The following is a 12,602-nucleotide window of genomic DNA, read 5'->3' as shown; positions in this document are numbered from 1 at the left end:
GGGAGCTGTCCATCGTCGGTGCGATTAATCTTCCATGCTCGTAAGGTACGACCGTTATCGAAGATCCAGGGAGTCAAAGACTCTTCAGTAGCCGGGAGGTGTTTCATGCCGATCCGCTGCCAAGATACCAAGGGACTTGCCTAGACACGGTTGGATATCTGGGTAGGCGTGATAGACCGGCTGTTATGGTTGTTGGTTGTTGGCAGATGTTACGAATGCCACAAGTATACCATAACCCGATTCATATACGTGTCCCTTAAAGGACATCAAACTAAACCTTCAATTCTTGCTTCAAAATTTAGTTTCTTTTTTTAACACTAGGTCAACCATGAACCAATCAAATGATTGCGTTCTGTAATTTGTAAAATATTATTCATCATTTGTAATAATTTGAATTCCTTATAATTGAAAATTACTTAAACAATTATTCTCGTCATTCTAGGATCGATTTCTCTTGCATTTCAGAGTAAATTCCTTTTTTAAATCTTTTATCATTTAATATACAGCACGCATAAGGTGTCATTATACTTAATTTCGCAACGGCATTCACACCGTTATAATCCGTTCAGTATCGTATAACGTTTATCTAATGATCGGAATGAAACATTGTCCGTTTAGAAATTCGCATCTGTTACTAGCTATGAGAGAAGCGTAAAATGATTGATAAGCCTTTAAGAGAAGAAATTAAACGAGATGAAACGAGAACGAATGAAGACGAAGATAAAGAAGTAGCAAAGAGAGAAAGAGAGAGAGAAAGAGTTGTAGTCGGTTTGCTGACGAAGCAAAGCTCGTTCAAGATTTTTCCATCTCACTCGTATTCTTTTCCTTCGTGTAAAAAGGGTAAGAAAAAAAGATGAAGCAAGAGGGGAACCTTATGGGAACAAGTAGCAACAGCAACAGCTTCTCTGGGCTGTACGTATCGGGCCCCTTTGTCATTGTCAATATTCCAAAGGGGGGCACAGATTATCTGGTGACTGATGGTCCATTCGCGGACCCATCGGATCTACGATGCACCCATGCGCACAGATACGAACCGACGTCAACTGCAACGGTGCGGGCTCAACTCTTTCAATTCTTCTTCTTCTTCTTCTTCTTTTTAATTTTATTCTTCCTTTTCTATCAGTTTCTCTTTTCCAATCTGCTACTTCAACTTCCTTTTACCTCCCACCCGCTTGTCTTACAGAAACGTATTGTTTCGAGATTACAGATAACAAGATGCCTTTTAAGTCGTGCAAAGAGTTATGGTGATTGTCCGATGTTGTCCAAGTAGAAAATACTTTTGTTTCTATTTTTTTTTTTTTTTTAGTTTGTACAATAGAAAATAGGATAGGCGTCAACTACGTCATTTTTCTAATCTATTCATCTTATTATTCCATTTGCCAAACAATTAGGTTACTTCAGATAAGTTGCTCATTTTTTTTTTTACGTTTAATCCTATCTCATAGTAGTCCTAATAATTCATGACTTGCTAAATTCAAATAAAATTTATATCTAATCATTTATCTCTCCTCATTTACCTAAATAAAATAATCTTGTAAATTGTATTACTTCAATTAGAAACAAATTTACTAATACATTTGTTAATTATTTTTGAGAAATTAAACAAAGTCATCGAAATTGATTAAATGTAACAAATTGATATACACACACATATATGTATAGAAATGCCATAAATTTCATTAGGATTGAGTGTAAAAGTAGATGGTTAGGTTGTGGTGACGATGTGGGCCCTCTTATAACCATGATGGAACGACCGTCGTCTGTCCGGTAGGTCCCACCGTCGAAATCGTCACGTCACTAACAGTTACCAGTGTTACTGGTTACCGATACGAATCTTTTTCCTTTTCCTTCTTTCTCTATCTATCTCTTTCTTTCTCACACACACATATATATATATAGTGAGTTGGTATCTTCTCTTCTGTATCCTCTCCAGTTGCATTCAGATCTCTGTGGTGCACTCTCCGGCAGATCTGTGAGCCAGATGTCATCTTGTAACGCATAATGGGCTACGTTAGGAGAATAAATTATACGATAGCCAGTCTTCTTCCCCATCGAAGTAAGGAAAGGAAAGCGCCACTCTTGATATACCCCACATATACTCGAGATAGGGAAGACTACTCCTTGTTTACAAATATATTTGTCCAACGTGACTGATGCTCGTCAATTAAATGGAGTAACCGTCGCAGTTCTTTGGAGTTTCGTGTCTTTTCACGTCTTGTCTTCAACGAGTAGTATCATTTGCGTATATAACAGCATTCGATTTTATTCATGGTAAGATCAAGCATACACACACACACACATTCACGAGTGTACCTAACTAATTTGACGTATCGTTAAAAATATCGATAGATTGATGATAATCAATCAATCGATTGGATTTGATCCTAACTCGAAGCAAGACACTTCTTCCCTATCAACACGAGATGTCAGTTAAGAAAGTTTCAATGAAGTTTTCCATCAATGACAGTGTTGTCTGTTGGAAATGTATTAACGACTCCTTTATCTATGTATAGTATGTGATATTCATTAGCAATCGAAAACAGGTTTATACGTGCGAGATACTACTACTATTACTATTAACCACCTTCATTTGATTAAGATCTAATAACAGTAGATTCATCGAGTCTATTACCAAACGCCTACTATCATTTGCTCACGGTAAACATCAAAGGTAACGATTTAGATGCAATAGTATACTGAGAGAAACTACTCTTACTAGTATTAATCACGAGTTCTATCGTTCGTCTTCTAAGATCTTTTGAGTTTCTCCTAGCACAAAGAACTTCTATGATTCTAACATTTATATACAGGGTGATTCACCAGCTCCTGCCACCTAAACACCACCGTAAGTCTGATAACACCAGAAATGTGGATCATGAAAAATTCTCTACTACAATATGACATTGGTATTTTTTGGTTAGGTTGACTCATTTTCGAGATTTATTGGTCAACTTTGTTTTTTTAAATACAATGTTATATTTTAATACTCATTTTCGGATAGCGGCTTTCAAGACAAATGTAACAATGTGCAATATTAATATTTTTGAAGTATCAACGAAGATAAAAACTGGTGAACAAAGTCGGCCACAGTACAGCTCTTCCTCGCATGGTGGTGCTCGTGGTCGCGTCAGGGTTTCGTCAGGGTTGCGTCAGGGTTGCGTCATACTTCAGTTGTTTCAACAATTGATGGAGCAGATATTTTCCTAATTGTTTTTATTGGTCATTGTCAGGTTTTGTATTTAATTTTACACATCATTGGACTCGTCTTGACAGCTACTATCTGAAAATGAATATTAAAATATAATATTGCATTTAAATTAATAAAGTCAACTAATAATTCTTGAAACTGACTCAACCTAGTTAAAAAAATACAAATGTCATATTATAATCCTGAATTTTTCACGATCCACTTTTCTGTTACTGTCAGACTTTCGGAGCAATTTTGGTGGCAAGATCTGAATCAGCCTGTATATATGTGTATGTATGTATCTATGTACATATGTATTATGTAGAAAACGACTTTCTCAAAAGACGAGACTATGTTAGCAGCTCGTACGTCAACTTCGACACGTGAAGAAACTAATTAGCCTCGATAGATCCTTGTGTAAACGTTTGTTCGACCGAGGAACACGACTTCACGTATCATCGTAGACATTTCATTAAAGTTTACTATTCTATTGACTAAAATAAATCGTTGTAACATACGTGTCCTGTTTCTGTATCTGTGTGTGTGTGTGTGTATTTTTATCGATCTTTATCAATAAGAAAAATCATTTATACATGTTTTTTATACTTACATTAGATTTTATTTATTTAGAGAAATCAGATATGGAAAATCAAACTTCATGGTCATAGTAAACACTTCATTAAAATTACAATAATATTTTTATAACATAATACATATCGATATTTATTCATACAAAAATTGATTGACATATTTTTCATTTATATCATCATCAAATTGTTTTATTTAAAAAAAAAAAAAACAGATTGAGGATGGGGGTTGAGTCAAACTTCTGATTTCTTTTCTCGTGCGAATAAATCATTGTATTCCTCGAAGCGAATGAACTCTGTAGACACCGTTCTTAAGCGTGAAAAAAGAAAACCCCCCAAAAAAAAAATAATAAGAAAGAATTCAAGTTTAGCAAAGTGAGACGAAAGTCTCTCGATTCCGTAAACTTTGACCCGTGAGGAGACGCGAACCGCGACAGTGATGCATCGCATCCTGTCGTTGGCCCGTATTCCTCGCTCTCTGAAATTTGTACTTCTTTTTTTCTTCTTCTTCTTCTTCTTCTTCTTCACTTGTCCCCCACCCACCCCTCTACAGTCACAGAGAGAACGTAGGAGCTTCTATCTAATTTTTCTTTCCATGCGTCTCTCGTCGAGGAACTTGCTCGAGTGCACTGACTCATTGTCGGGATGTGCAAGAACAAAAGGAAAAAAGAAATAAATAAAGAATAAATGAGAGAGAAAGAGAGAGAGAGAGAGAGAGAGAGAGAAAGAGTTTAGTTGCAGCCGTTGGCATGCAACGTTCACAAAGACATTGAAGAAAGTATCACAATAAGGGGGGGACTCTCTGTTCTCTCTTTAAACATAGATACAACACAGCGTAGGTGCTTACTTTTTCTCTTCTTTGAACTGTTTGAATTTTCCCGCCATTAAACGTTCCTACATTTCATTCGTTACTTTCTATCTTATTCCTTTTTTTTTTCTTTTTCATTTATTTTGTTCTATCTCCGAATTTTGCACTCCACCAACACCAAACCCAACACCACATTAAACACCACCACCATCCTCCTACTTCTGTTTCTGTTAGCAGCGCGGGCGAAAATAACGGGCTAGGATGCCAAGGAAGAAAAGGAGGACGACGCCCATTCCTTTCTTTTGCGCACCGTTTACCGGCACACGGATCGAAAGATCAACTAAATATAAACAAGAAACCTCGCCCCATGCCATACTGGAAATCACGCGGGACACGTTCTTTCGTAGATAGGTAGCATATACATACTAGGGGTTCTTACTGACGTTCAATCTTATGCATGTGTATATATATATATATTGAGATACACACGATTTCCATCAGGAGTTCACCAACTCGATTCACCGTCCATGGAATCTTCACTTTATTTTCTTCTTATTTTATCTTCGTTGTTGTTGTTGTTGTTGTTGTCTACTTCTCTTCCTTTCAGCAATATTGTTTCATACTTTGCAATTCAGAATCGTCTCTGGCAGTTAAATCGATCTTCATCTCTTTCAAAGACTATGAGAACAATCTTTCTCTTCTTTTTTCTTCCGTTTGTACAATTCGATGATGATGAATTTAAGTCAATACGAATTAATTTCTACCAATACATACATGCATACAAATCGTTTTGCTTCGGTTTATTTTAAAACACTGTTGTATGTAAACTCGTAGCCATAACCCAATACGGTACTAGGGGACTCGATTTAAAAGCATAAAGAATATAAAGAATAAGTATCACTTGAAGTATTACTTACCTACGCTAACCTATTGTTCCATAGATTCATTGACATTCATGGGGGTATACGTTGGACCAAAGTCTATCCTATCAATAGCAATATATACCTTCTATGCTATTTATGAGTTATCGTTCTATTGTATCTCTCAGCAACTTTTATTTTTAATCATTTCAAACTTAACCGATACGCGTTTTATTTATTTTTATTTTTTTTTGCAGTATGACAAGCAAACCGAATTAATTTCATCACAAGTTTGTTCTTTTTTTGTATAATTATTAGGCGACACAATAATAATAGAATAACTCTAATAATTTCTGATCAAACCAACATATGTTTCAATAATAGTCAAAGGGTTAACATACAACTACTGGATGATAAGACTAATCATAAATATTACGAGTATTCCTGACAAAACCCTGATGCAACCTTGCGCTACCTTGTCTACGTTTTTGACCCAAAATTATCGAACGTAAATCGGATGTTAAGGGGTTAATTAACTTTCCAAAATATGTGTTTCCATTTAAAATATATGGTTTCGTATTTAATTTAATAGAAACTAAATTTTATATTTTAATTGTTATGTAACACAATAATAATAGAATATTTCTGATAATTTTTGACCAAACCCACATATGTTTCAATAATAGTCACAACTCGAATATAACCCGCAGTACAATGATAGAACTAAACGTAAATATTACAAGCATCCCTGACAAAACCCTGATGCAACCCTGCGCTACCTTGTCTACGTTTTTGTCCTAAAATTATCGAACGTAAATTGGATGGTAAGGTGTTAATTAACTTTCCAAAATATGTGTTTGCATTTGAAATATTTTTCTTCGTATTTAATTTAATAAAAACTAAACAAATTCGTATGCAAGTTTTAGCATACATAGAAATACGAGTATTTATTGTTTTTTGCAGTATGACAAGCAAACCGAATTAATTTTATTACAAGTTGAAACAATAATAATGGAATAACTCTGATAATTTCTGATCAAACCCACAAATGTTTGAATAATAGTAAAAAGGTTAAACTACGGGTGTAGCTCGTAGTACGATGATAGGACCAATCATAAATATTACGAGCATCCTTGACAAAACCCTGATGCAACCCTGCGCTACCTTGTCTACGTTTTTGACTCAAAATTATCGAACGTAAATCGTAGGTTAAGGGGTTAATTAACTTTCCAAAATATGTGTTTCCATTTGAAATATTTTTCTTCATATTTAATTTGATAAAAACTAAGTTTAATTGATTAAAACTTTAATTTAATTTAATTGACAAAAACTAAGCAAACTCTTATTCACATTTTAACAAACATAAAAATACGAAACGTTCATCATTCTTCTTTTAACAAATAAGAAAATAAAATAAAAAAGCAGAGAATGAATTTTAAAGAAACAAAAAAAAAAATACTAAGTTGAAAGGGTCGACTGACTGAGTGAGATAGAAAGAAAAAAAAAGGGGGGAAGGACTCGTAAATCGTTGTAAGAACTTTGCGGCTGAAAAACAAGAGTAAAAAAAACGAAAAAGGGTGAATAGAAAAATAAAAGAAAAAACTAGAAAAAGCTCATAACTATGATACTAAGCTTCAAGCGTGGCACACGCAACACGCATGAAGATGGAGGGGATTTCTTATGGGTTACAGTTACGTCTTATGTGCACCTACACATACACATACATATATACATAAATGTATACTCCTTTTTGTCCCCCTCCAACCCCCTTCTTCTTCTTCTTCTTCTTCTTGTTTTTCTTCTTTTTCTTCTTTTCGAGTTGAGTTGGAGACAATTGCATTTGCGGCATGGGGAGATGCAGGCATATCTGCATACGGCATAATACAATTTGCGATGCACGGTACTCTTACGGTGAAGGTGCACGATGTCGAAGTGAGTTGAAAAGAAGAATAAAAAGAAGAAGAAAATAAAAAAAAAAAAATAAATAAAAAGAAGACAGAAAACTAGTCGCGTTCACGCGTTCGCCAACGCATGTTGCTGGTTGGGTTGGTTTGCTACCATGCGAGAGAAACTGCGGTTCGCCACTGCTTGATGGAAAACGAAGCTTTTTTTTTTCTAGTCGACTGCTACTATGGTAGACCAAAACGAAAATAAGACTATAAGAAGACTGAGAAGTACATATGTCGAACAATGGATAACAGTTGGTTGTTGGGTTTGTAAAAATTTTCATTGAAGTTTGAAAAATAATTGACTTATTTTTTTTTTTATTGAAATTTTTTACTTGAGAAATGATTGATTAATAAAATTATTAATTAATTTATTATTTATATATATATATATATATATAATTTTATTATTTATACTGAACCACAATTTATTTATATTTTAATTAATATAATTTAAATTATAAATATAATTAATAAAATTTTATTATTTATACTGTACTACAATTTATTATTTATTAATTTGTTATATATATATACTGTACCACACTTATTTATATTTTAATTTATTTTAATTTATATATAATTTAATTATTCATAATGTACTATAATTTATTCTATATTTATTTATTATTTATACTGAACCACAAACATACACTCTTTTTTTCTTTATCATGAATAGAAATAATAGAATAATTTTGTTGAAAGAAAGATACACGAAAGTTGTACGAATTTCGAAGAGTAGTACTACAGGTGTATATGTGTGTGTATGTTAAGGGATCAAAGGGACCGTAAGAATACAATTGGACGTCTCATAAATCGCAAAATCTCGGCACCCATTTAACTACGAATCGGTCATAATTTTACGAGGTGTTAAAAACCGGGTGCAATTCGTATGAACTTATATGTGAGTCAACCGATTCTTTCAAACGAAAGAAAAAACCAACCAACCAACTAACCAACGAACGTATGAGTGCAATAGAGAAAGAAAGAATGAAATAAAGAAAAAAAAGAAAATCAGACAGTTGAAGCAGTTTGAACGGTGCAACGATAATATGTAAAAGTCGTCGTAAAATCCACTGCCATGTTATAGGATAGAGTCGTATAAAATGTTGAAGAGACATCTTTATTGAAGACTCTATGGGCCAGTTTAAATATATCCACAATCCCCATATAGAAAAAAAAAAAAAAAGAGAGACAAAATATCTTCACGTAAAATTCATGTAAGGCGCCATGATCCGATCCCATTTCTCCTTCTCCTAACGTGTACAAAGATTTTTTACATAATGTTTAACAGGAAAAGGTAAGGGAAGGTGCATAGATTGCAAACGACATTCGATGTATCGTAACTCGATAATGATTCTAGTTTGTAAGACTGTATTTTTTCATATTCTTTATTTAAAAAAAAAAAACAAAAAAAAAAAAGAAAGATCGTAATTCCTCGTAAAATATATAAAATATACAATGTGTGTATATATTATAGGTTTACAAATAAATAAAAATTATATTGCAATGTTTAATGGGGACATATTCTCTCTTCTTATATTGACAACGTTAAACTCTGAATATTTAGTAATATAATAATTCTTGATTTTAAACAAAATAATAAACATCAACATAACGTGAAAATATATTACGTTCGTATTAAACAAGTATATGTAATAAATAATAACAAAATATAAGTAATAAATAATATCCGTTAAGTATTACAAATACTATCAAAGTTACAGATCAATTTATCACACGTACATACTCAAAAATAACAATAAATTTTATTCGAACATGTAAAAAAAAAAATACGAACCAAAATAAAGTACAATAACTTAACCATTTATTAATTATAATTAGGTATTAACCCATAGTTTCATTGATTACCCTAAAAACCTAGGAACATTTGACAAAAAATCCCCCCACCCCCAAAAAAAGTCAACCTGTGTGGCAAATCATCTCTCGAACACACGTATTTCACACGTGCTGTCTACTCTCACCAATACACATATATATATATAAACACCAATACATACTTAAAGATTGAGATGGGCAGTGGGGGAACCCCATATCTTGCTTACGTTGCCAGCGGGTCAGGATTTATGGTTCTTTCTCCGTTACGAAGAGACGGCGTTGCACCTGAAGAAGAGGAACATGATTCTCCCAGTGCGAGAATGAGAAGACACCTTTCCCCCCTCTCCCCTCCTACTACCCTTCTTTCTTTTTCCTTTCCCCCTTTCTCTACTCACCTTTTTCCTTCGTTTCGTTTCTCGGCGTTTTATACAGCGTACGAAATCACACGAGTGTCCAACGCCGCGAGTTGCATTCTCGCGACCGCGAACCTCCCCCTACCTCCTGTGCATTCTTTTACGGTGATATTACACATGTAACATGTTCCACAATACCTCAAGGTTATCCCCCATCCACTTATGCAACAAATGTGGGAAATTTTTTGGAAATAGGTGGAAATCTTTCTTGCGCTACGAGTCTGTTTGTTTGATTTTTTTTTCCCAATATTTTATTAAAATATTTTCCATTGGGTTATATCAAAAACTGTAATCATTATATGGGATATTATAATTTTTAATAAAAAAATGTAAAATTATTATTTTTACATTAATGTTTCACAATGAGAAACCTGTCGTCGTAGTTCACCTGTTTCGTTTTCTTTTCAAATAAAATAAAAAATTAGTTATGAGGGGTGGGGAGAATGAATAGAAAAGAAAGAAAGTGTGAGTGAGAGAGAAAGAAATGTCTCGAATGGAAATCTTGGTTTTGACTATCTCCAATGTTACATTCGGGGGATGCGTGGGCGAGGTTCCCTGGGGTTCGGCAGGCACGTCGACCTCACAGTTCCAAGAAGTCGAAACGTCCGGTCATATCTCACGGTCCCTTTGGGAAGGGACGAAGCGGAGAGAAATTTGGTGCCCTTCGGAACTCTCCGTCTCTCTCTTTTTACTACTACGAATAATGTACATCGTCGTTGCTCATAGCCCATCCCTTTTATTCGACCCCTGGGGGGATTAAGGCGATACCACGATTAGTATAATCGCGTGTTACCGTTTTTCTTATTACTCTCACCCTTTCTTTTTTGAAGTGAAAACTTCTTTAGAATAGGGAGTGATTGGAAAAAAAAATGAAACGTGGCGGCGATGTAACGGAGCGGCGGGCGGCTATGTAACGGCCACGATATTTAGTAAGAAGGGAAAAAGAGACAAACATTTAAAATTGAGCCTGCGAGAGAATGAGACAGAATATAGCTATACAATATTTTATTTTAATAATGTGAATTATTAATAAAGTAATGTGAATATCGTTTTAATTAATTTTATTATTGATTAGAAGAAAAAAATAATAAAAATAAACGATAAATAAAATGAATTGAACAAAACGTATGATAAAATTATGCATTACTTGTTGCAAGTGCACTTAGATATTTTGAATAAGATCAATGATAAAATTAATCGACATTCTTTCTAGCTGAAATTGTAACCTAAAAGAAAGAACTAGAACTTAACCTTTTAATCATAATTTATTTCTTTTACGTTAGTTAATACGAATCCTTTTAAAGACTCCGAGTTTTTACCAGAAAGGGTTTATATACATTTTCCTCCTTTTCTTCTTTCCTTAGATCAAACGCAACCTTGTTTTTAAATAGAGTAAAAAAAAAAAGGATTTAAAAAGAACTTTTGTGCCATGTTCACGAAGGGTCGTGTAAGTAAACGCGTTTATATCGATGTAACTCGTTATTTGCCAAAGCCTTTTATTAAAGGCTTTTAAAGATCGTCGAGTGCTGTTCGGTGATGGTAGTCATAAGTTCGTCCAAGATAAAAAAAAAAGGGAGGGTGGGGGAAGAGTTACACGAGATTCCATGGTGCATCGAAATCCAATACGTCGGCGAGAACGATCGTAAATCGAGGATCGATTCTCTCTCTCTCTCATTCTCTTTCTCTTTTCTCTCCCCCATGCCAAAGTACACCATGAGAGAACGATTATATTAATTGCATATCCGTGGCTTACCAACCTTCGGGATGGAATTAATAGAAACTACGACGTCGACGTGTTTCTGCCTTGTTAAATCAACTCACGAAAGATCATCGGTTATAATTCAATGAATTTTATTTTTCCTTTTATTTTTATCATCCTGTAAAAATGGATGATTATTTATCAATAGATTGGATAAATAATATTATCTATATCATAATTTTAATAATTAAACTATTCCTTGTTGTTTATATTTCCATAATAATCTAACCTAAGTCAAGATTGTTTTTTTTTTTAGGTTTTTTTGTTCTATGAAGTCGTAAATGTTATAACAGCGTTAATTTCTTACTTCACTGTTACTTTCTACTAACCTTAAATCTTTCTAATCTTAAATTTTGCTAATGCTAGAAACTATGATACAGTTTTGTTTATAAGAAACGTGGATAGCCTAGTGGCCAGTCGATGAACTAACTTAACTGTGGCGCCCTCATTTGAGAACGCGCGCCATTGTTTTGTCTCCAAAACCATCAATTACAGTTAACTGGTTAAATCACCCACATTTTTTAAAGAAGTTTTCAAAGAAGAAAGAGAGAGAAAGATAGAAAAAGATTGACCAAATAAAATCGATTCAAGTGTGAGACTTATTCGTTGATTTTAAATAACTAAAACGTGTCTCGCACACCTTCACTAAAGGAAGAACATAAACACTCTATGGTTGCCTTCAACAGTCGTCGTTGTTGTCGTTTGAAGTCAACGTTACGAAGTTTCACAGCGGTAAAATTCTTTCAATGGACGCCGGTGGTCGAACAGCACGAAAGGCACATTATTATTTCAAACCGATGTGCATGAGGGGTAGGGTGGGGGTGAGGAGACATGCACCTCGATTCTGCAACTTCGATTCTTATACAACTGCAATGTGTGAGTGTCTGTGTGTATGTGTGCTTGGGACAGTCCGAGTCAGCTTCCCTTCTGGTGAAACCTCAACGATACAGGAACCTTGTAAGACTTTCTCTCTCTCTCTCTCTCTCTCTCTCTCTCTTTCTCTCTTTTTTCTTTCTTTTTCTATCTCATTCTTCGCACTCAAGAGAAGTCGCGCCCCATTCAATGCTGATTCCGGCTAATTCAGCGAGTATTGCCGCTAAGAGGAGTCTAACTCTTTCCCTTTTTACCCTTCGAATTCCCTTACTACTACTTGATACTCTATAATGCTCGTTTCTCACGTGTTTTTTTTTTTTTTAAACCCCA

This window comes from Polistes dominula, unplaced genomic scaffold (genome assembly GCF_049000335.1).
Source record: "Polistes dominula isolate Pdom_NZ unplaced genomic scaffold, Pdom_raw_medaka contig_83, whole genome shotgun sequence".
In the NCBI taxonomy this organism is placed as follows: domain Eukaryota; kingdom Metazoa; phylum Arthropoda; class Insecta; order Hymenoptera; family Vespidae; genus Polistes; species Polistes dominula.
This window is presented reverse-complemented; position numbering follows the sequence as displayed.